We start from the raw sequence: 25788 nt of genomic DNA, 5'->3' as shown, positions 1-25788 counted from the left end.
CAATCAGGAGTTCCCACTATCCCCTCCTCAGGTTCAATACTTTGCTAGAATGGCTCAAAGAACTGAGGAAAATACTTTACTTAATAATACAGGCTTATTTTTATAAAGGATACGAATGTACAGCCAGAGGAAGAAGTATGTAGGGCTAGGTCTGGAAGGGTCCTCAGCACAGGAGCTTCTATTTGTGTGAAGCTGGGGTGCACCACCCTCCACCCCTGTATATGGACATGTTCACCAACCCAGAAGCTCTCTGAACCCCATTGTTCAGGGGTTTCATAGAAGTTCCATTACGTAGGCATGACTGATTAAATCACTGACCACTGGTGACTGAACTCAGGCTGCAGCCCCTCTCCCATCCCTAGAGGTTCAGGGGTGGGGTTAACCATTCCAACTCTCTAATCACATAGTTGGTTCTTCTGACAACCAGCCTCTATTCTGAAGCTATCTACAGGATCCCAGCCAAGATAATCTCATTAGCATACAAAAAGGCACTCATATCACTCTGGAGGTTCCAAGTATCTTAGAAGCTCTTGTGTAAGGAACCAGGGACAAAGACCAAATATTATAACAAAAGATGCTCCTATCATCAGTATCACTCAGGAAGTTACACGAGTTTTAGAAGCTCTGTTCCAGAAACCAGAGGCAGAGACCAAATATATATTTCTTACTAGGTCTCAACTGATTGCATATTTTAACCCGTAAACAGTTTGGTAAAGTAGGTGCCTGGATGGAGAAGGGAAAATGGTGAAGGTGTCAGCTTGGAAGGAGCAGTGAGTGCCCAGGGAGTCTGGACTTTATTCAGGGTCCCAGGAGAAGTGGACATTCCTGGCTGCATATTATTTATTTGAGACAGTCTAGCTGTGTCACCCAGGCTGGGGTGCAATGGCACAATCTCAGCTCACTGCAACCTCCACCTCCCAGGTTCAAGCAATTCTCCTGCCTCAGCCTCTCTAGTAGCTAGAATTACAGATATTTGCCACCATGCCCGGCTAATTTTTGTATTTTTTAGTAGAGACAGGGTTTCATCATATTGGCCATGCTTATCTCAAACTCCTGACCTCAAGTGATCTGCCCACCTTGGCCTCCCAAAGTGCTGGGATTACAGGCATGAACCACCGCACCCAGCCTCCTGGCTGGATTTTAGAGAGCTCACGCTTGCTGCCACTCCCAGAAAGCATGAGAAAGGAGCAAGGCTGGCATTCCCTGTGGTGCCCCAGAGCAGCCTGGTACCTCTCAGGATACAGACCAGAAACCCCAGAAGCAAGGCAGACACTGTGGCCCCTTCATGTGGTGGCTTCTGTCAAAGTCTTGTGACTCCTGCTGTTGACACTCTTGACCAACTTCTTAAAGTATAATAATAATAAAAAAAAAAAAGAAAGAAAAGCCTGCCTGGTCCAGAGAGAAAGAACAAGATCAGCCCTGTCCCTCCTGGGAGAAAATAAAAGCTGATGCTGTTAATTGCTCTTTCCTGAGCCTCCCTCATTAAGAAAAGGAATGGTCAGCATCTCTCCTCAGCTGCTGCTGGTACTCAAAGGAAAATGAGAAAAAGCCTGCCTGCCTCCCCTCCCATCAGAGGGGAAAAGGCTCTGCGAAACCTGCTGGGTATATCTGTCCCCTTCTTATACGGTCTGGCTCTGTGTCCCCACTCAAATCTTAACTTGAACTGTAGCTTCCACAATTCCCACGTGTTGTGGGAGGGACCCAGTGGGAGGTAACTGAATCATGAGGGCGGGTCTTTCCCATGCTCTTCTCGTGGTACTGAATAAGTCTCAAGAGATCTGATAGTTTTATAAAGGGGAGTTCCCCTGCACAAGCTCTCTCTTATCTGCTGCCATGTAAGACCTGCCTTTCACCTTCCACCATGATTGTGAGACCTTCCCAGTGACGTGGAACTGTGAGTCCTTTAAACCTCTTTTTCATTATAAATGACTCAGTCTTAGGCATGTCTTTTATCAGCAGTGTGAAAACAGACTAATACACCTTCTAATCCTCTGTACTCTCCCGTCACAGCCCCAGGCTGAGGGTCCCCCACCCCAGATGATCCCAGACCTCTGGTGCTGTGCTGTTTCTTTTTCACTCAAACAGCATATTTGATGGGAAGACAGTGGGAGGAACATGATGGGAGCATGAGACACAGTGTGTGGATTCCCATCCCAGCTCTGCCACTTAATTGCTGAGTGGCACTGGGCAAGTTATCCTCTGTTTACTCATTTATAAACTGGGAATAATGATAGTACCAACCTTCAGGACTGTTCTTCAGACTAAGTAAGTGATAGTTGTAAAGTGCTTGGGATGGGCCTGGCACTAAGTAAATGCTCAATAAATGTTAGCTGTTGGTAAGATTATAAGAAAGTGGAGGTGTAAGAGATTAGAGAGAAAGAGAAGGAGGGGCCGGGTGCTGTGGCTCACACCTATAATTCCACACTTGGAGAGGCGGGGGTAGGTGGATCACTTGAGGTCAGGAGTTCGAGACCAGCCTAGGCAACATGGTGAGACCCCGTCTCTACAAAAAAAAGTACAGAAAATTAGCTGGGTGTGGTGCTGTGCAGCTGTGATCACAGCTACTCAGGAGGCCGAGGTGGGAGGACTGCTTGAGTGCAGGAGGTTGAGGCTGCAGTGAGCTGAGATTGTGCCATTGCACCCCAGCCTGGGTGAGAGTGAGACCCTGTCTCAAAAAAATAATAAAAAAGAGAAGGGGGATAAGGAGAGGGAGAGGGAAATGGGGAGCAAGAAAGAGACACAAAAGAGAAAGCACCTACACTGGAATGGTGTATTTTGCTTTTTTTTTCTCTCTTTTTTTTAAATTTTATTATTATTATACTTTAAGTTTTAAGGTACATGTGCACAACGTGCAGGTTTGTTACATATATTGTATTTTGCTTTTGAGGAAAAACAAATATTCCAACATATTGGTTGATTACATTTTGATTTGATTCAGTGAGTGCTTTATTGAGTGTCTACTCAGTCTATAACTGTCATTTAATTTATCCTTCTAAACAACACTCATGGGGTAGGTTTTATTATTTTCATATTATCACATGAGCAAACTGGGACTCTGAGAACTAACGCACCCTGTATCCCACAGCTCAGTTAAGAGTCGGGCAGGGAGTTAGACAGATCTGTGTCTTCCAGGGCATGAATTAAGTCAACATCTGCTTGGCACCATGATGTTTAAAACAGAGGACTGACACCATAGATGGTTATAATCCCTCAGCATATAAACAAGGATATCCTCTAACCTACCATCTCATCAGCAGCATCCCTAAGCACCTCCTCTTGCCAATTACTGCACTGCACCGTACTGGTTATCTGTCCTGCATCCTCTCCCAAACCCCACACCCGGACCGTGAGCCTCTGGAGGACAGAAAACCATGATTTTTTTTCATCTTGTATCTGATTCAAGGTAGGGAATGAATCACCATTACAGACTTGAGTTGAAACAATTTCTTCAGAGTACAAGCAATGCCAACAACTGCATCCATTCATCAAGTCAGGAAATATTTACCAGTTAACAATTGTGAGCCTGGCCCTGAGCCAGAGACAGAGCACCACATAGAAGACAAAGCAGACAAAATGTCCCTCCTCAAGGAGCTTAGTGGTATGATGAAGAGGCAGGAGGCCCTGATTTCTAGCATCTGCCAGTTGCCATGGTGTAAATATTCCCCTCATGAATCAGCCAGTGATTCTCCCAACACACAAAATTGACCTTGGGGTTGATATAGTAGAGTCACCGTCACAGTGCTGAAGGAGAAGGTTATCTAGAAAGAAGGGAGGTTATGCCCAGGGGGCGCTGAACTCTGAAAAACCAGGGAAAGGGGCTTTGAAGGGAGGTGCCTGCAGAGTAGACAGTGGGCAGGGAGGGGGCTGGTAAGGCATAAGGAGCGGACCTGAATTTATTGTGCCTCTCTCAGGGCTGAGACGAGGGTGAGGCGAGTGAGGCTTTGCATGTAAAACCTAAGGGGGTGCCCCCATACTCAGCAGCCTCTTCAAGCTACCCAGCAACAAAATGGAGTTAGGAAGATGGGCTGCTTCCAGCACACTATGGATTTGTTGGGGAGGTAGACAGAAGCAAGCAAGTGAGGAAACCAAATTAAATAATCACTGATTGGTTCTATGAAGGAAATAAACAGGGTGCTAGGACAGAGAGAGATGGGGAAGTTGCCTTTAAGCTAAGAGTCGTGCATACAACTCTTTACTTTTCAAAGAGGATTTTTCAGTCCAAATTAAGCTCCAGTATTTACCATGGAGATTTACAGGAGCAGACAAATCCCTCCTCTATCCTCTTTCTTCGTGGGCCACCCTCCCCACCAGAAAAGGGGGCTGTCATCGAGGGTCTGCTACCCATGAGTCTCTCTCCTGGAAAAGGGACAGTCGCTTCCCCCCCAGGACTTGGCAGCTAAGGAAGGTTAAACTGATTACACCCTCTGCTCCTGCTGTCTCCTGCTGCCCGCCTGATAACGTCTTCCTCCCTGATGGCTGCTGTTGTGGGGCGAGCAGTGAATCAAATCAATAGTATCACCTATTAGGCTGATGTCAAACCCTAGAGGAGATGGTTTTTCTTCCTCCACTTTTAACAGGTATTATGTAGCCACTGGGTCCCAGAGAGACTCCTTATATTATATAATTTTATTTATTTACTAGCATTGGGAAATGTCTCCCACTGGCCTTATTCTGTTCAGGTCAATCCAAAATGAAGACTCAGAGAAACAATGGAAACCTCTGAATTCTTTTTATGCCACCATGAGCATTAAGGCATCCATGGTTTTTCCTATGGATGAATGCCATCAAATGATCTGGGTTTTCTTTCTGACTCCACCCCTTGCTTGCTGAATGGACTATAAGGAATCCTTTTACTTCTGCATGCCTTTGTTTTCCTCATCTATAAAGTGGGCATAATAAAGTCCAGATGCAATGGTTCACATCTGTAATCCCAGCACTTTGGGAGGCTGAGATGGGAGGATCGCTTGAGGCCAGGAGTTTGAGACCAGCCTAGGCAACAGAAAAAAAAAAAATCACAAAAAATTTAAAAATTAGCCAGATGTGGTGGTGCATACCCATAGTCTCAGCTGCTCAAGAGGCTGAGATGGGAGGATTTCTTGAGTTCAGGAGTTAAAGTCTACAGTGAGCAATGATCACACCACTGCACTCCAGCCTGAGTGACAGAGCAAGACCATGTCTCTTAAAAAAAGGGGGGGAAAAATGAACTTTTTAAAAATGGAAATAATGAAATCCACCTTGTAGGGTTGTTGTAAAGATTAGATGAATTGAGTTGATACATGCAAAGCCCCTCAAAGAATGCTGGCCATATTCGGCATTATTACTACTTTTCCATTCTTGTTTTTTGATTTCTTGAATACCTACTAAGTGCCAGGTTCTGAGCTAGGAGCTTTTGCCTATATGATCTCGCTTAAAATTGATATGTTGCTCATCATGGTTTTTTGCATTAATTTTGATTTGTTAAAATATTGCATTGAAACATTATTCATCTTGGTTGCTGAGTTTGAGGGACCCCCTTAAGTTTTGCATCCAAGGCCTCACTCACCTCACCCTAGTCTCAGCCCTGAGAAAGGCACAATAAATTCAGGTCCACTCCTTGTGCCTCCCCAGCCCCCTCCCTGCCCGCTGTCTACTCTGCAGGCACCTCCCTTCAAAGCTCCTTTCCCTGGTTTTTCGGAGCTCAATGCCCCTTGGATATGTTCTCCCTTCTTTCTAGACAAGCTTCTCATTCAGCATGGTGACGGTGACTCACAGTGACGGTGACTCTACTATATTAACCCCAAGGTCAATTTTGTGTGATGGGAGAATCACTGGCTGACTGCAGAAGAGGGACAGAAGGCTGTAGCTGACACAAGCAGCCCAGAGAGGCTGGTGGCAAAAGAACAATGGGGAAGTCACAGTTTCTGGGGACATTTCTGCAGCAACAGATTTGATGGCCACGTAAATCTGGGTATAAGGAAAAAGGAGGGGCAGAAGGTGACTTGCAGGTTGGTGGTCCAGGTACCAGGGAGGATCGGTTCCATTCATGGCAGGGAGGAGGTGGGTGCCTGAGAGGTGGGGGGATCCCGCTATGCCCTGGTCCTCTCTGGGGCTATGATTTCTACCTGTGCCTCTCAGTTAAGCACAGCTAACTCCGTTTAGGGGAAAGATCATAGGCTTGGAGTCACAGAGGCCTGGGCGTAGAGATATAATTTTAATAATCACACTGAGTTCTAGTATGAAAATAGAATTGACGTTGAAACTAGAGGGGGCAGAAAACACTCATCCCTGGTTCCCTGCTCCCAGTTTGTTGCTAGGAGCTTCAAGAAAAGGTGGCTTTGGAGCAGCCATTCCTGCCTAACAGCTCTCCTTTGCTCTGGTAGACGTGGCTGTTGCACAGCACAGTTCTCCCTAAGTGAAGTCTATGCAGAAGGCACAAGCACCTGTTTCCCTCTCGGGTTGCTATGATCTGAATGTTTATGCCCCCTAAAAATGCATACGTTGAAACCTAATTCCCAATGTGATGGTACTAGAGGGTAGAGCCTTTGGAAAATGATTAGGTCATGAGGATGTTTCGGTCATGAGGATGTTTCTGTCATGAATGGGATTAGTCCCTGCTATAGTTTGGTTGTCTGTCTCTGCCAAACCTTGTGTTCAAATTGGATCCCCAGTGTTAGAGGTGGAACCTTGTGGAAGGTGTCTGGGTTATGGGGGGCAGGTCTCTCATAAATGGCTTGGTGCTATCCTCACAATAATGAGTGAGTTCTCTATTAGTCCCTGCAAGAGCTGGTTGTTCAAAAGAACCTGGCGCCTCTTCCCTCCCTCTCTTGCTTCCTCTGTTGCCTTGTGATCTCTTCATATATGGACTCCCCTTCCCCTTCCACCATGAGTGGAAGCTGCCTGAGACCCTCATCAGAAGCCAAGCAGATGCTGGCACCATGCTTCTTGTACAGCCTGCAGAATTGTGAGCCAAATAAACCTCTTTTCTTTATAAATTATCCAGTCTCAGGTATTCCTTTAGCAATACAATTCCTTTAGCAATAGCAACACAAATGGACTACAACAATATCATTATAATGGGAACCCCAGAGAGCAAGCTAGCCCCCTTCTACTATGTGAGGACACAGCTGGAAGCTGCCACCTGTGAACCACAGAGTGGGCCCTCACCAGACCCTGCACCTGCCAGTGTCTTGATCTTGGACTTCCAAGCCTCCAGAACCATGAGCAACAAGTTAGTGTTGTGGATAAGCCACCTAGGGTATGGTATTTTTGTTATCACAGCCTGAATGGACTAAGACACGGGTATAGATGGTACGAGGCAGATAGTTATGGCTCATTTGGGACACCAGACTTCTTAGGATATAAGGAGATGATCATAGTCAACAGAGGGGGCTCCTTCATTCCTTGGTTTTTTTCTTTCCTTCTCCAAAGAATGCAGACTCCATAAGACAAAGACTTGGTCTGTTCTGTCTGCTGCTGTCTCTGGCAAGTGGCATCAAACAGAAGCTCAAATATTTTCTGAGCCAATGTTTGAATGACTCCATTCAGCAATAAACAGAGAGTAACAGAATTAAAGAAGGCTAGATTATGCAGGATTGCATAGGTGTAGTTTGAATGTACCCACTGCATACATCTCCACCCAGTCTCAATAAGGATGTTGCATGGGGAAAGGTATGGGAAACGGGAGAGGATTTAGGAAATGATTGTGATTTTAAAACGTGTAGTCTTTGGGCACAGTGGCTCACACCTACAATCCCAGCACTTTGGGAGGCTGAGGCAGGCGGATCACCTGAGGTCAGGAGTTCAAGATCAACCTGGCCAACATGGTAAAACCCTCTCTCTAACTAAAAATTCAAAAATTAGCCGGGCATGTTGGCAGGCGCCTGTGATCCCAGCTACTCAGGAGGCTGAGGCAGGGAGAATTGCCTGAATCCAAGAGGCAGAAGTCTCAGTGAGCCGAGATCGCACCACTGTACTCCAGCCTCGGTGACAGAGCAAGAATTTGTCTCAAAAAAAAAAAAAAATTGTAGTCTTTAGACAAGCCTCCCTCTCTCTGTGGTTTAGTCCAGGAACTACTTTGATTCTCTGGGTGAGAGCTTCATCATGTAACCACTTAAAACTCCTAGATTCTACCAGCAAAACAGTCTTCATTTTTTGAGACTCCAGGGTCTTAGAACCAGAGCCATAAGGCAGGATGGACCCTGGTGGCTACAAGCCTGGGTGGGCATTACAGGTGATTTTGCCCATCTTTAATAGGGATAAGCTGCTGAGGCAAGCACATGTTTTCATGTACGTGAGTGCACCAGGCATGGCATTAGCCTGTGAGATTGATAAGGCTGCCCTGTTCACACTCTTATGTCCCCTGAGTGCCTAGCACTGAGCACACAGTAGGTGCTCAATGGATACTTGTGGAATGCACGTGTTCCCGGTTGTATGGTGTCCCTCAGAAAGATATATTGAAGCCCTAACACCCAGGACTTGTGAATATGACCTTATTTGGAAATAGGCTTTTTGCAAATGACATCAAATTAAGATAAGGTCATTGGGGTGAGCTCTAATCTGATAGGACGGTGTCCCTAGGAAAATGCAAAATTTGGACACAGACACAAACACCCAATAATCACACCATGTGATGACAGAGGTGGAGACAGGAGTGACGCATCCTTAAGCCAAGGAACACCAAGGATTGCCTGCAACACGAAAACTAAGAGGAAGGCACAGGACCCATTCTCCCCTACGGCCTTCAGAAAGAACATGGCCCTGCCCAATCCTTATTTTGAACTTCTGGCCTCCCAAGCTGTGAGCAAATACATTTCCGATGATGCAAGCCACCCAGTTTGTGGTCATTGTTACAGCAGCCCTGGGAAACAAATGCAGGATGTTAGTATGACCTCATTGTTCGGATTTCTGTGTGAGCTACCCCTCAGCTGCTCCAAATGACCCACACAAACACTAGAACACAAACTTGCAGTTCCCTGACTCCCCACTCCATCTCCCGCACAACCTTGAAACCAAATTCCTGACACCAAAGCTAATTTTACCTTTCAACCTGCATGCAGCTATTTTTATTCCAACCTCCAATCTCGGTTCTGTTGAGCTCCAATTAACAAGGTGGCTGAGGTCTTCCTGAAAGTCTCCACAGACCTGCATAATTCATCTCCTGTGTTCTTGAAGCCAGCATTAAACAAAGGAGGGGACTCCAGCTCCAGACCAGACTCTAGTCTGGCAGTTCCCCAGGTGGGGCCGGGGACGATTTGCACCAGCAGCAACTGCGGCACTGGTCAAAACTGGAGATCCGTAAAAGGATAGCCTGAACCAGTCTAAGGGGAGAGGTCAGGCACCTGCATTTTCAGCAGGTGTACCAGGATATTCTGGTGTTTGCTAAAGCACTACCTTGTTAACTCTTTATCCACAGAGTTTCCCAAGCATGAGGGTCTGGGTTCCAGCCATAGCTAATGAACCTGTGGAAGAGAGAATTCTCCCTATTTTATTTTTCCTCTTCCCAGCTGGGCACTGGGGTTGGCTGTTCTCGGGCACATCTTGGAATTTCTCAGCCTAGTTTACATGGGGAAGATAGAGGCCTATTCAGATGAGGTAGAGGGGGTGAGAGTGGGTGAACTGAGGCAAGACATCTTCAGTTCCTTCCCAGCTTCCCTTCAAGGCGTAGGGTCTCTGACCCCAAAAGAATGCCTCTGCCCTATCCTTACAATCATCCCCTAAGTCTGCTTTTCAGACCTGGCTGATTCTTTGATGAGAGTTCTCAGCATTTGTTTTCATTTTTGTTTTTGTTTTGGTGTTATCTCAATGCTGCCAGTACTACCTGAGGCAGGAAAACCCACCCTACCCCTAAGTAAATCCATTCATTTAGCAAATATTCAGTGAAAAGTGAATATATGCTAGGGGCCTGGCTCACACCCATAGCCCCAACCCTTTGGGAGACCAAGGTGGAAAGATCGCTTGCGTCCGGGGGTTTGAGATCAGCCTTGGCAACACAACAAGACACTGTCTCTACAGAAAAAGTTAAAATTAGCTGGATGTGGTTACTCATGCCTATAATCCCAGCTACTTGGGAGGCTAAGGTGAGAAAATCACTTGAGCCCAGGAAGTTGAGGCTGCAGTGAGCCATGTTCACACCCCTACACTCTAGTCTGGGCAACAGAGCAAGACCCTGTCTCAAAAAAAAAAAAAAAAAAAAAAAAAAGAAAAGAAAAGATGCTAGAGGCTGTGCTAAATACAGAAGTGAACAAGACAGATCAAGCCCCAGTTATAAGGCCTTTGCTTCAGTAGGAAAGAAAGACAGTAAACAACCAATAGCACGACATGATATGGCTTGATTTCAGAGAGCGGTCAGGGCTGAGGGTGGTGGTGTGGGGTCATGGAAGGGCCAGTTGAGATAAGCTGGCCAGCAGGGTCTCTCTGAGAAAGTGACAGACACCAGAGACCTGGATGAGTTGAGGGATGGGCCATGGGACTACCAGGTTGAAGAGAATTCCTGCACCAGGGAGCAGCTAATATGCGGCCCAGGTCATCAAGGTCCCGGGCATGTTTATAGACCAGCAAGGAGGCCAGTGTGGCTGGTCTGGAAGGGGAAGATAGGGAGGGAGAGGAGGGGAAAGCTAGTGGGAGGTAGGGTCAGAGACAGGCAAGGTCAGACCATGTAGGGACGAGCAGTTGTCCAGGTCAGAGATCATCTCAGGCTAGGCTAGGATGGAAGTCCCAGAGAGGCAGCAGAGTGGATGGATTCAGGATGAGTGTGGAGTTGGCAGGACGCATGGATGGATTCGATGTGGGAGGAGGGAGAAGGAAAGAGAAAGCTATTTTAGTTCCTAGACACTGACAGGATATTGCATAATATAAAAGAATCATTCACTTTTAGAGGTGGTAATGGTATTGCCATTGTGTATTTCTTAATTGTCCTCACCTTGTAAAGATACATGCCAAAACTTTAAAAAATGAAATGGCCAGGCATGGTGCCACCTGCCTCTAATCCCAGCTACTCGGGAGGCCAAAGTGGGAGGATTGCTTGGGCCCAAGAGTGTGAAACCAGCATGGGCAATACAGTGAGACCCTGTCTCTAAAAAATATTTAAAAATTAGCTGGGTATGGTGGTGCACACCTGTAATCCCAGCTACTTTGGAGGCTGGGGCAGCAGGATTGCTTGGATCCCGGAATTTGAGGTTGTAGTTAGCTATGATCATGCCATTGCCTTCCAGCCAGGGTGACAGATCAAGGTCCTGTCCCTTAAGAAAAATAAATAAATAAAAAATAATAAAGTCACCCAATTATTTCACATTAATAAACGCATGAGGGCTGGGCACAGTGCCTTGCACCTGTAATAATCTCAGCACTTCAGGAGTTTGAGGCGGGAAGAGTGCTTGAGTTTGAGACCAGCCTGGGTAACAAAATGAGACCCCCCCATCTCTACGAAAAATCAAAATTAGCCAGGCATGACGATGCGTGCCTAGAGTCCTAGCTACTCAGGAGACTGAGGCGGGAGGACCACTTGAACCCAGGAGGTCAAGGCTGCAGTGAGCCATGATCATGCCACTCTACCCCAGCCTGGATGATAGAGAGAACTTGTCTCTAAATAACTATAAATAAAATGAAATGATATAATTCTGGGATTTATCTAAAATAGTATGGGAGGGGAAGCCTTCTGGGAGACGGAAATGAAAAAAGAATTGGCCACACGTTGATCATTGTTGAGGGTGAGTGATGGGTCCATGGGATTTCATTGCACCATTCACTCCACGGTTGTATTAATCTACGATTAAAATTCTCCTTAACAAACATTAAAAGAAGGCACCATTTCCAGGGTGCAGAAGCCTGAGAAAGGGGCAGGTCTAGGATGACAGATGGAGAGCTTCCTATAGATGTCGAATCTGGACTCTACTGTTCACAAGAGCCAAGATGTGGAATCAACCTAGGTGTCCAACAATAGATGAATGAATAAAGCAAATGGGGTACCTATACACAATAGAATACTACTGAGCCATAAAAATGGAGAAAATCCTGTCATTCATGGCAGCATGGATGGAACTGGAGGGTATTATGCTAAGTGAAATAAGCCAGGCACAGAAAGTTAAATACTACACATTCCCACTCATATGTTAAAGCTAACAAGGCTGATGTCATAAAAGTAAAGAGTAGGGCAGAGGATACTAGAAGCTGGGAAGAGTAGGGAGAGAGGAGGAATAGGGAGAGATTTATTAAAGGAGATTTATTAAAAATTCCATCTAGAAGGGAGCAGTAGGTCCTAGTGTTCTACAGCACTGTATGATGACTATAACGTAAGTTCCAAATAGCTAGAAGGATGATATTGAGCTTTCCCAACCCAAAGAAATGATAAATGCTTGAGATGATGGATATACTAGTTCCCCTGATGTAATCATTATACATTATATATATCAAAACATCACTGTGTGCCCCACAAATATGTAGAGTTATAATGTGCCAACTTAAACAATTAATACAGAAAAATTAGCCAGGCATGGTGGTGCATGCCTGTAGTCTCAGCTACTTGGGGGGCTGAGGAAGAAGGACTGCTCAAGCCCAGAAGGTCGAGGCTGCACTGAGCCAAGATCAAGCCACTGCACTCCAGCCTGGGTGACAAAGTGAGACCCTGTCTCAAAAAAAGAAAAAAAAAAGATAAAAAATTAAATTAAAATTTTAAGCTCCAGACTCTGGGTTCAGACCTGAGACATCACAGAGAGGGTTACACACCTCCGCTACTCTCACTGGCAGCTTCATTGTCACCTCCCTCTTTTAACCTCCTGCTCAGAGGTTTCATTATTTGCCACCTTCCTCACACACCCCACCCTAGAACCAGCTACATAATTTATGGGACCCAGTGCAAAGTGAAAATGCAGGACCCTTTCTCAAAAATTACTACAAATTTCAAGATGGCCTTTGCAGAGCATTCAACCAAGCTGGGGCCTTTCTGAGCATGGGTATTTGTGCAAGCGACCCAGCCCCATACCTGCAATGACACAAGTCCTGCCCCACCCTGCAAAGATTGGAGAAATCATTCACAGGTGCTCATCTAAGAAGCACTGGCATCTCTGGCCACCACGACTGAATGACTTCTTTTCTTCACCCATTTATTCAGCAAGCATTTTTGGTGTATCTGTTACAGGATATTATGCTGGGGAAGGGAGTTACAGCAGGGTCTCCCAATCTCAACACTGTTAACATTTGGGGCCAGATCTTTCTGGTCCTGTGCTGTCCTGTACACTGTATTTAGCAGCACCCCCGCCTCATCCCACCAGATGCCAGGAGCACCTATTCCCCCAAAATATCTTCAGACATTGCCAAATATTCCCTGGCAGGCAAAGTTGCCCTCTGCTGAGAACCACTGGACTACAGTGATACAAGGAAATTTGGAGGCACTCCTAGTAAGCTTTTCCTTTGTAGAACCTATCACATTCATATTTTTAATTACTTTTTACTTGTTTGTTTAATGCTGGCTCCTCCAAATAGACTGCAGTTTTCATGAAAACAGACAACCTCCCATCTCTGTTTTGTTATCAGCTGCATCTCTAGCCCCAAGCACAGTACCCACGAATGGTAGGAGCTCAACAAATACTTGTTGAAGGCATGCATGTTGGAGGAGACAGGCAAATGGCAGACGGAAACAGTGGAGTGCCTCAACGTGGAAAAAGAAAATACACAGATGCTTGTACAAGGAAAGCATGCATCACAGAGGAGGAAGAGATTAACTATCAGGGAGAGAAGACTCCGGGAAGTCTACACGAGAGACTTAGCAAATATTTAAAGGACAAATAGGGATCTGTCTGGTGGACTGATAGGGCTGTGCATTCAGACAGCAGCACCACCATCCATCCACAAAGGCACCAAGAAAAACAAGGCTGCACTCAGGAACACAACGATTATGATGGTGCAAGTGAGTGAGCTGGAGACGTAGGTATGGTCCAGTCCCTGGGCCTGGATGCCCATTACACTATTAAACAAATGAATGACAAGTAATTAAAAATATGAGTGTGATAGGTTCTAGACGCTTTACCCAGGCGGCACTGAGTATCCACTGAAGGGTTTTAAGCAGCCGCCTGGTTTGGCGGGCTCTCCGTTTGTAGATAGTCGTGTGCAGAATAGATTGAAGAAGACAATCTGTAAGCAAGCAGGCATCATAGCAGGGGCACCTCTGCCTTTGCTCCCTCCTGGACCATGAGGTGTGGCACTGCCCTGGCATTAACCAATCTCCTGCAGTCACTCATCTGTGTTACCAACTGCCCTAGTCAGCTCAAGCTGCTATAATAAAACGCCATGACTGTGTGGCTTAAACAACAGGCACTTATTGTGAAGGGCAGGAAGTCCAAGATCAAGAAGCCAGGAGGACTGGGTTTTGATAAAGACTCTCTTCCTGGCTTGCAGACAGCCGCCTTCTTGCTGTGTCCTCACGTGGTGGAGACAGAGGAAGAGTCTGTCTCTTTTCCTCTTCTTATGAAAACATTAATCCCCCACCCCACCCCCGGCCATGGGGGCCCCACACTCATGACCTCATCTAAACCTAATCACCTCCCATAGGCCCCACATCCCAACAACATCACACTGGGGGTTAGGGCTTCAACCTATGAATTTTGGGAAGACACAGACTTTCAGTCCATAACACCAGGTTTCCTGAAAGTCCCCGGGCCTGAACACCTGAAAGTGCCTTGTGAATTATTCAAAGCACTAATTTGGGACTGAGTGTCTTCTCGCATGTTTCCTCTTTGAAAATCAGAGCTGACAGTAACTCACGCACAGAGGTGCTATGGAGACAGCAAGGCTTGAGGGGGCCCTCTGCAGACAGACTCTGCCACGGGCCACACTCCAGCTGTGTAGCTTCGAGCAAGTAACTTCATGGCTCTCAATTCATTCTCCTCATCTAAAGATCGGGGGGAAGGATAGTACTTGTGTCGTGAGATTGATGTGAAGGTTAAAATTAAGAGTTAACCTATAAAACATACCTCAGCAGTGTCACTGTGACATAGTGTCAATAGCCAGCCTGTTTGTGGTCCATTTGTCTCTCACTCACCCCCTCTACAGCCATCAATCATACCAAATTAGAGAATGTATTTTGAAAACTCCATACTGAGTGCCAGAGCAGGGAGCATGATGGTCACCAGGTTAAAGGCTCAGGATTCAGGCTTTTTTTTTTTTTTTTTTTTTTTTTTTTAACAGGATCTCACTCCAGTTGATCAGGCTGGAGTGCAGTGGCACAATTTCAGCTTACTGCAGTCTTGCCCTCCTGAGCTCACGCGATTCTCCCACCTCAGCCTCCTGAGAAGCTGGGATTACAGGCGCACACCACCACGCCTGACTAATTTTTTGTATTTTTAGTAGAGACAGGATTTCGCCATGGTGCCCAACTTGAATTCCTGGACTCAGGAGTTCAAGTGTGCCTACCTCAGCCTCCCAAATTGCTGGAATTACAGGTGTGAGTCACCGCATCCAGCTTTATGCAATTTTATATTGAGCCCTGACAGAAAGAGTACTCCATAGGGCAATGGCTCTTAACTGCAAGTGATTTTTGCAGCATCTGAACATTTGGCAATGTGTGGGGGCATTTTTGATTGTCACAGCTGAGGGGGTGCTAGTGGCATCTAATAGGTTCTACAGAAGCTGCTGAACATCCTGCAATGGAAGGGACAGCCCCCCACAACAAGGAACTGTCCACCACAAAATGTCAATAGTGCTCAGATTGAGAAACCCTGATCTAGACACTGCTAGATCTTGGTAGAATGAACACAGACTTTTTGGAGTCAGGTAAACCTACACTTAACTTCCCATCATGCCACTTACTAGCTTATGGCCTTAGACAAATCACTTAACATCTCAAAGATGACACCTTCCCAGAGTATGTTGTTCAGGATTAGAAGGAGCAAAACATCAGAACCTAGAAAAATGACTAGCACATGGCAAATTCCCCAGACATTTGTGATTGCCACCCAACAGCCATTCTCGAACTGCCTTCCTGCTCTGGACACTGACATGAAAGACGTGATGACGGTGCAGCAGCAGCTATTTTGGCTCCAAGAGGGAGAAGGCAAAAAAGGCTAAGAGAGGCTGATGCGGAGCGCAGGCGCCATGGAATCAACCCTGGATCCAACTCCTCTCGAGTTCTGTTACGTGAGAAATAATGTGTCATTAGTTAAGCTGCTTTTAATTTTTTTTACAGCACACTTTATCTGTTTATTTATTTTCAATAGTTCTTGGGGTACAAGTGGTTTTTGGTTACATAAATGAATTATATAGTGATGAATTCTGAGATTTTAGTGCACTCGTCACACAAGTAGTGTACATTGTACCTAACGTGTAGGTTTTTTCCATCCCTGGCCCCCCCACACCCTCACACTTTTAAAAGTCCCTGAAGTCCATTACACCACTCTGTATGCCTTTGCGTACTCATAGCTCAACCTCCCGCTTTTAGTGAGAACGTGCAGTTTTTGGTTTTCTACTCCTGTGTTACTTCACTTAGAATAATGGCCTCCAGATCCATCCAAGTTGCTGCAAAAGACATGATTTCATTCCTTTTAATGGCTGAGTCATATTCCGTGGTGTATATATACCACGTTTTTCTTTAGCCACTCAATCCATGGGCACTTGGGTTGGTTCCGCATCTTTGCAATTGTAAATTATGCTGCTGTAAACACACATGTGCAAGTGTCTTCTTCATATAATGACTTCGTCAAGCTGCTTTTAGTTGGTACCTCTTATTGACACCTTCACTCATTCGAATCACTACCATACAAACTCAATAAATGTTTATAGATCAATAAATGGTTTTATATGTCTGGTATATAGTAGGTGTTTTAAGCAGTGGTTGAGGTATCCTGGCCAGGCAAGAAATAACTTTTTTTTTTTTTTTTTTTTTTTTTGAGACAGAGTTTCACTCTTGTTGCCCAGTCTGGAATGCAATGGCGCAGTCTCAGCTCACTGCAACCTCTGCTTCCTGGGTTCAAGTGATTCTCCTGCCTCAGCCTCCCAAGTAGCTGGGATTACAGACACCCACCACCACACCCAGCTAATTTTTGTATTTTTAATAGAGACAGGGTTTCACCATGTTGGCCAGGCTGGTCTCAAACTCCTGACCTCAGGTGATCTGCCTGCCTCAGCCTCCTAAAGTGCTGGGATTACAGGCATGAGCCACCATGCCAGGCCAAGAAATAACTTTTGGTTGCACATTGCTAGTTGCCATTGGATGTCAGACACATTTCAGAATCCGTATGATCCAATAAGTGGGCAGAGAAAACAGGTTTAAGGAGACAGGGAACAGCAAGGAGAAGGAGAGGTTGTCAGTCTGTGGTTTTCTATAAATGGATTATTCTTCCCCACCCACATCTTACAAGCCACAGTGACCATTCTGTGTCTAACAAGCAGTCTGTCATTTGGGGAAGAGGGATTACAACCCTCTCTTTCCTTGTAACAGCTGTGATAATGCAGCCCAACTGCCTGCTTAGGTGGCAATCAGTCATTCGAGGTCATGGAGGCCCTGCACGGAGCCACTTGTGAAGAAGCTGTCGGACAAGGAGACCTGGAAGAAAATGTGTGATAGCAAAGTGTCAGGCAGCGATGTGACAGATGTGACAGCTGGCTTCGTTTCCCCCAGAGAGCTATTGTCATGGAAAGCTCTGCTCAGCCTTGAAACAAGATAACTTCATCAAGTCAGAACTGCTGGGAGAAGTGCTTTTGGCTTGAAGCAACCTATCTGAGAAAAGCTGGCAAAGAGGTGGGGGCGATAGGGGGAGTGACCACAGGGATTTGACTGGGAGTTTCCTTTATAACAAACCTTGTTAAAGTGAGAGAGAGGGAGGGAGTAGCATGGAATAAGGGTTGCCTAGGGGCCAGGCAATCATTTACCTCTGTTAGTCTTACAACCTCCATTTGTCCAGTGCAATACTTCATAGTTGCCAGACACTGAGATCAACACTTTATAGAAACCCTCTGTATTGGTTTGCTGGAGTTTTGTAACAAGGTGGCTCAAACAACAGAAATTTATTCTCTCCCAGCTGTGGAGGTCAGAAGTTGAAAATCAAGGTGTCAGCAGGGGTGATTCCTTCTGAGGGCTATGGGGGAGACTCCACTCTGTTCCAGGCCTCTCTCCTTGGCTTGTAGATTGCTGTCTTCTCCCTGGATCTCTTCACTTCCCTCTGTGCATGTCTCTGTATCCAAATTTCCACTTCTTATAAAAGCACGTGTCTTACTGATTAAAGCCCACCCAAATGGCCTCAACTTAACTTCATTAATTCTGTGAAGACAAGATCTCCAATAAGGTCCTATTTCCAGGGGTTAAAACATCAGCAGATGCATCTCGAGATGATACAATTCAACCCACAACACCCTCTTATTCAATGCTTACGATGTCGGTAAGAGGAAAGGCCTATAAGAGTCATTTAATCCCTTTGGGAGGCCGAGACAGGCGGATCACGAGGTCAGGAGATCCAGACCATCCTGGCTAACACAGTGAAACCCCGTCTCTACTAAAAATACAAAACCAAAATTAGCCAGGTGTGGTGGCGGGCACCTGTAATCCCAGCTACTTGGGAGGCTGAGGCGGCAGAATGGTGTGAACCTGGGAGGCGGAGCTTGCAGTGAGCCGAGATCCTGCCACTGAACTCCAGCGTGGCAGCCTGGGCGACAGAGCGAGATGCCGTCTCAAAAAAAAAAAAAAAAAAAGTCATTTAAGAGAAAGACCTATCAAAGTCATTTAAGGGAAAGGAAACAGACTGAGAGGGGCTGTGACACTGGCCTGACATCATGCCAGCCTCCTTTCCTATTTGCATACAATGGGTGCTACAATTATGTCATCATGCACTACACACATCCCACTAAAGTGTGAGTCCCATGAGGGAAGAGATTTTATCCCTTTTGTTCACTGATGTTTGTCTAACACCCTGCATAGTGCCTGACACATTTACAAAGGACCCAACGAGTATTTGTTGAACAATGAATGAATGAATGCAGGATTCATTGACCAGTTCTAGGAGCTTTTTGGATGAGTGTTTGGGATTTTCTAGGTACACAATCATATCATCAGCGAGCAGCGACAATTTGACTTCCTCTTTACCAATTTGGATTGTTTATAGCAGCACAATTTGCAATTGCAAAAATACAAAACCAGTCCAAATGCCCATCAATCAACAAGTAAATAAAGAAAATGTGATATATATATATCACATTTATATATATAAATACACACACACATATATATACATGTATATATACACACATGTATACATATATACACACACATGTATATACATATATATATACACACATGTATATACATATATATATATACACACAAACACACCATGGAATACTACTCGGCCATAAAAAGAAAAGGAAATAACGGTATTTGCAGCAACCTGGATGGAATTGGAGACTATTATTCTAAGTGAAGAAACTCAGGAATGGAAAATCAAATTTTGTGTGTTCTCACTCATATGTGGGAGCTAAGCTATAAGGACAAAAAGGCATAAGAATGATAGATTGGACTTTGGGAACTCAGGGGAAAGGGTCGGGGGTGCTGAGGGATAAAAGACTACACATTGGGTACAGTGTGCACTGCTTGAGCGATGCGTGCACCAAAATCTCAGAAATCACCACTAAAGAACTTATTCGACGGGCACGGTGGTTCATGCCTGTAATCCCAGCACTTTGGGAGGCCGAGGCTTGCAGATCCAGCCTGGCCAACATGGTGAAACTCCATCTTTACTAAACATACAAAAATTAGCCGGGCATGGTGGTGGCCGCCTGTAGTCCCAGCTACTGGGGAGGCTGAGGCAAGAAAATCACTTGAACCTGGGAGATGGAGGTTGCAGTGAGCCAAGATCGTGCCATTGTACTCTAGCCTGGGCGACAAGAGTAAGATTCCATATCAAAAAAGAACTTATTCATGTAACCAGACACTACCTGTTCCCCCAAAAACCTACTGAAATTAAAAACATATAAACAAACAAATAAATATATAAATATATAAATAAAAATGAAAGAACGTGGGTAGCAAACTATAGCATGGAGATTCAGTCTTACTTGTCTGACTCATAGTAAATGAGTAAATGCTCATAGTTGTCATAAAGCCTGCCTCCCTCCCCCTTACTCCCCACCACAGCAGCGTTCACATCTCACCAGCAAGGAAACTGAGACTCAGAGATGATTCCTGATTTGCTGGGATCACACAGCTAAGTCACATCTCAAGGTTAAATACAACTCCATCATCAACTTCTGTGCAGAATAATTTTAAGCGAGGAGTCATGAACACAAATGCTCCTGAGAGCCAAGCAGCTGACATAAATGCATAACCAGGGCTGAGACAATATGGAGTGGTGGGGACTGGGGCAACCTAGAAAGACAAGTTTCAACTTAAAGAGATAGCTGCTTGTTTGAGGGAAATTTGCAGCCTTCTCCCGGATAGATCTCAATTTAATTCATAGGTAATTTTATGAGGCATTTTGTAAAAAGCCTCATGATGTGTAGCTCCAAAAGGTACAGGTTAGTCCAGGGATTTTTCAATAATGTCCCTTTTGTTCTCTACTAAAGACAGTGTTATTCTGTAATTAAACAGGTTTTTGTTACACTGGGTTATCAGCCTACTGCAGTGAGATCTTCCTCCCTAAGGTGCTTCAGAGGTCTGAGATGAACAGGAGACCGCATGGCTGCACTCCTACCTCATCCTAGGGAGCAGCATGAAGAAACAGGTTTATCTGTGTGGTAGACAGAATAGTGTCCCCAAAGATGTTCACTTCCTGATCCCCAGACCCCCTGAATGTGTTACCTTACATGGCAAAGAGACTTTGTAGATGTGGTTAAGATAAAGATCCTGAGATGGGGAGAGAATCCTGGACTATCCAGGTGGGCCCACTGTGATCACGAGATCTTTACAATGGAGAGGGGAGGCAAGAGGGTCCAAGTCTGAGTGAGAAGCACTCCACCTGCATTGCTGGCCTTGGAGATGGAAGGAGAGCCAAGGAATTCAGGCAGCGTCTAGAAGCCAGAAAAGCTGAGGACACAGACCCTCCCTGGAGCCTTCAGAAGGAGCCCAACCCTGCCAACAGCTTAATTTTAGCCCAGTGAGTCCCATTTTGGATGCCTGACTCTCCAGGGTTGTGAGATAACAAATCTATATTGTTTTAAGCCACTAAGATTGTGGTGACTTGTTACAGCACCAACAGGAAACTGATACAAGTCTGTAACCGACATCCAGGGACATATCTGAGTCACTCTTTCTCCCTTTGCAATACCCAACTGTCAGTGATGATGTCCCAGGACCACATTTCCTTGTCTCTAAATTCCCCAATTCAGTCCCCCGCTGCCCCCCAAAATGCCCATAGCCCCCAAATCTGCTCTTCCCACAGTCTTCCTCATCTGTTATTTCTCCTCCATCCAGTTATTCGGGCCAAAAGTCTTGCAGTCATTCTCAACTCTTCCTTCTCTCTCTTTGATATCCCAGGTCCCACGTATCAGCAAGTCAGTATCAAGAATCCAACCATGTCTCTCCACCCCTACCTCCACACCTGGTCCAGGCCACCATCACCTCTCACCTGGACACATCACGGTAGCTCCTGACCCATCTTTCCCTTCCATGTGTATCTGTATGTTATTTTACACGCAAAAGACAGAGTGTTAGATTATCTTCTGCTGCTGCCCAACCTTGCCAAGGACCTCACATCACACTCCTCACCACGAGCACCCAGATCCTACTGGACATGGCCCCTGCCCTCTCCTCCCACCTCATGTGCCAGCACCACCCCATTCCTCACCATGCTTTGTGGTCAAGGTTCCTCACAGCCTGCAAATACACCAAGAGCATGCTGACCTCAGGGCCTTCGCACCTGCTGCCTAAACATGCCTTTTTTTTTTTTTCTTTTAAGAGATAAGGTATTGCTCTGTCACCCAGGATGGAGTGCAGTGGTGCATTCACAGCTCACTGCAGCCTTGACCTCCTGGCCCCCAGCGATCCTCAGCCTCCTAAAAGCACTGAAATTGCAGGTGTGCACCACCACGCCTGGCTCTACTGCCTAAATACTCATATTCACTCCCTCCAATCAGACCTCTAGCTATAAGTCAGATGCCCTAACCTCTGTATCTAAATCAGGTCTCCCCACCCCATCCTCACCTCTAGTCTTCTTCCCTCTTCCTGTTTTACCTTCTATCCTGGCCCTTCTCTCTCCCTAGTTCTGTAGCATATATTTCATACATTTATCACATCTCCCCTTCCATTCTCTGCCAGAACGTAGTTATTACTACAAAGTAATAAGCTTGCAAAATTTCTCATAATAAAGTGCAAGATGCTGAGACTCCAGAACAACCCAGACTGAGCCTCTCCCCCTATTATAACTTACATAAATTATGTCAGAGAACACAGTGTCTGAGCCTTCCTGCACCAGCCTCTCCTGGGGACTGTTTTGGTCCACGCTGTTTGCTCATGGATTACATCAGCACTGTCACATGGAAGGTGGCCCTGTGCCCTCTTGGCTTCTTCTGCAGGATTGCCCAAGGGTTTCTGGCAACCACAACTCATCCCCAGCTATGCTGGAATATGAACACAAGGTTGCCAGATCTCTGGGTTCTTTTTTTTTTTTTTTAAAGAAGTTGTAGTCTGGATTTTTATGTGGAAGCTTCTAATTTTTAACACTGAGCCTACACTCTGCATAGCAACAATCTGCTAGAGCTGCGAGCTGCTGCCCACTATGAAAAGGGCATGAACTCTTTATGTCACAACAAGCCTCACCCAGAATGTTTCACTTATTTGCCTTACCTGTCTTGCCTGTGACAGCATTTGGCTCCTCAGCCCCTGACTTAAGGATTTTTCATCAATGTTAAGCTAAACACTAGCTGGCAGTGTAAAGTGGAACTGCCAGAAAACTAAAAATAAAAAAATTTTAAAGACTAATGTTACCTCAGGTTGCATCAATAGAGGTGCATTGTTCAAGGGAAAGGAGGTGACATGCCAAGCCTGGTTCCTACTGGTGAGATCACACACCTGCAGTCAAGGCCACCATTTCAAAAGACATAAAGACTATGGGAAATTGTTGGTAGGAGAGCAAACAGAAAGGTTGAGAAACTCTTTTCTTTTAGCTTAAAGGGAAAAAAAGAGAGAGAGAAAGAGAGAGACTGTTAGGAATTTGAGCACTCTTTTCAAATGTCCAGAGGACACTTAGGTAGAAGAGAGACAAGACATACTTTGTGAGGCCACTGGGGAGCACAATTAGATCCAGTAAGAGGGAGCTACAAGGAGGTAAGTTTATCTTGGCATTTAAAAAGTGAATTTTCAGCCGGATGTGGCGGCTCACGCCTGTAATCCCAGCACTTCGGGATGCCGAGGCAGGCAGATCACCTGAGGTCAACAGTTCAAGACCAGCCTGGCCAACATGGTGAAACCCTGTCTCTCTAAAAAAATTGGCCAGGTGTAGTGGCGGGTGCCTGTAATCCCAGCTACTTGGGAGGCTGAGGCAGGAGAATCACTTGAACCCAGGAAGCAGAGGTTGCAGTGAGCCAAGATAGCGCCACTGCACTCCAGCCTGGGAGACAAGAGTTTTGAAACTCCGTTTCAAAAACAAACAAACAAACAAATAAATAAATAAAAATACAAAACTAAAATGTGAATTTTCTCATTGCCAGAGCTGAACTGGAATGGAATGAAAAGGAGTGACTTCCCTGTCACTGGCAGTATTCAAGATGAGACAGGACACCACTTAATGGGCATATAGAAGAGGTGATTCCAGCATTGGAAATAAGGTGGGTGGGGAGGAAAGGCAGGAAGGAAAGGAGAAAGAAAGAAAGGAATGGAGAAAGGATGACAGATGGATGGATTTACTGAGCACCTACTGTGGGCCTGGAGTTGTCTATATCTAGATCATCATTCATCGCCCTTTCAACGTTTAGACTCTGGATCAGAGAATCTTCCTTCTAATTGCAATTATTTTACAGTCTCAGGTGAAAGTGTGCTCCACATATCCCATCCAATTGCAGATGCAAATTAGACACAAATTCCAAAGGTGTTGCAGTTAGAAGGTTTCTTTCCGAAAGGGCAACGGGAACCCAAGTGGGAGGGAGATCCCAAAGGTCACCCCTTCCTAGTTCCCTGTTCGCACCTCTACCTCCTACCTCCTACGCAGCAGGAGAAATTATTGCTCACTGGAAAATGGGGCTGGCCGAGACTGCCGGGAAGCTCGGTTACCACGATGTGTGCTCCTCTGCTCTTCTCAATCCTGAGCTACATTAATGGTGGGAAAATTGTCTTGTTTTGTAAGACATGCTTGACAGCTGTTCATTGCCTGTCAGTGAGGAGAGGTAATGAGAATTACTTAGCAGTTGAGTCTTAACTAAGAGAGCCTGCAGCATAACAAGAGGTCCCCAAGATTCATGGGGACAAAATTGCATCTTGCTGAGCCTATGTGCATCTTACCCCATTCCCACTAGAGTCTTTGGCCCCAGATTATGAATTAGAAAAAGGAGGACCACTGCAACGGGTCTCCCTGTCGCGGCTCTAGTGCCCTACAAGCCATTTTACAAACAGCTGCCAATGGGATCCTTGAGAAATGAATATCAGACATCACTCCCTGCTCAAATCCTTCCTATGGTTTCCCATGACACTGAGGATTAAATCCAAACTCATTAACCCATCTAAAAAGACCATGAGGGCTGGGCATGGTGGTTCACGCCTGTAATCCCAACACCTTGGGAGGCCAAGGCAGGTGGATCACCTGAGATCATGAGTTCGAGACCAGCCTGGCCAACATGGTGAAACCCCGTCTCTACTAAAAATACAAAAATTAGCCAGGTGTGGTGGCGCATGCCTGTAATCCCAGCTACTCAGGAGGCTGAGGCAGGAGAATCACTTGAACCCGGAGGCAGAGGTTGCAGTGAGCCAAGATCACACCACTGCACTCCAGCCTGGGTGACTTCATCTCTAAATAAATAAATAAACAAATAGACCATGATGGCCACATCCTAAGCCTCTCTCCACCAGCTTACATGACATCTGTCTTAGCTGGGATTCTCCAAAAGCAGACCCTAAGACAAGCATCTGGGAACAAGTAGTTTACTTGGAAGATGATTCCAGGAAGCAAAGTGAGGGAGTGGGAGAGTGCAGGAGAGGAAAGCATAAGGCACATGATATGGTTTGACTGTGTCCCCACCCAAGCCTCATCTTGAATTGTAGCTCCCACAATTCCCACGTGTCATGGGTGGGACCCAGTGGGAAGTAACTGAATCATGGAGGCGGGTCTTTCCCATACTGTTCTCTTGATATTGAATAAGTCTCACAAGCTCTGACAGTTTTATAAAGAGGAGTTCCCCTGCACAAGCTCTGTCTCTTGCCCACCACCATGTAAGATGTGACTTTGCTCCTCCTTGCCTTCTGCCATAATTGTGAGGCCTCCCCAGCCATGTGGAACTGTGAGTCAATTAAACCTCTTTTCTTTATAATTACCCAGTCTCAGGTATGTCTTTAACAGCAGTGTGAAAATGGACTAATATAGCACATTAATGAGCAGATTACCCTGTGGACAGCTGGGGCTCAGTCCTGCTGGAAACGGCAAGGGACTATGAGAAGCATGTGTCAGAGTTGTCCCATCCAGGGCCAGGGAAGCTGGGATATTTCCCATCATAGTCATTCCCTAGGGCGGCTGTAATGAAGTCCCACCGGTGGCTTAAAACAGTAAACATTTGCTCACAGTTCTGAAGCCTGCAAGTCCAAGATCAAGGTTTCGGCAGGGTCACGCTGCCTCCAAAGGCTCTACGAAAAATCTTTCCTTGTCTTTTCCTGGCTTCCAGTGGCTGCTGGCAATCCTTGGTGTTCTTTGGGTT

General features: G+C 45.7%; 1 long non-coding RNA gene across 5 annotated transcripts in view; it reads right to left on the bottom strand.

The window, feature by feature from the left end:
* The window catches only part of LOC134757488 (uncharacterized), a 439709-nt gene extending 417279 nt beyond the window's left edge, over window positions 1–22430 (bottom strand). For 2 of the 5 annotated variants that reach the window (XR_010131493.1, XR_010131495.1), the window contains exon 1: window positions 22320–22421. This is a non-coding gene — a long non-coding RNA (uncharacterized lncRNA). Of the gene's footprint in view, window positions 1–22319 lie in introns of all 5 variants that reach the window. The other 3 variants (XR_010131494.1, XR_010131492.1, XR_010131491.1) reach the window with 3 other exon arrangements.
* Between the last annotated feature and the right edge of the window lie 3358 nt (window positions 22431–25788).

The sequence above is a fragment of the Gorilla gorilla genome, chromosome 18 (genome assembly GCF_029281585.2).
Source record: "Gorilla gorilla gorilla isolate KB3781 chromosome 18, NHGRI_mGorGor1-v2.1_pri, whole genome shotgun sequence".
In the NCBI taxonomy this organism is placed as follows: domain Eukaryota; kingdom Metazoa; phylum Chordata; class Mammalia; order Primates; family Hominidae; genus Gorilla; species Gorilla gorilla.
This window is presented reverse-complemented; position numbering and strand designations above follow the sequence as displayed.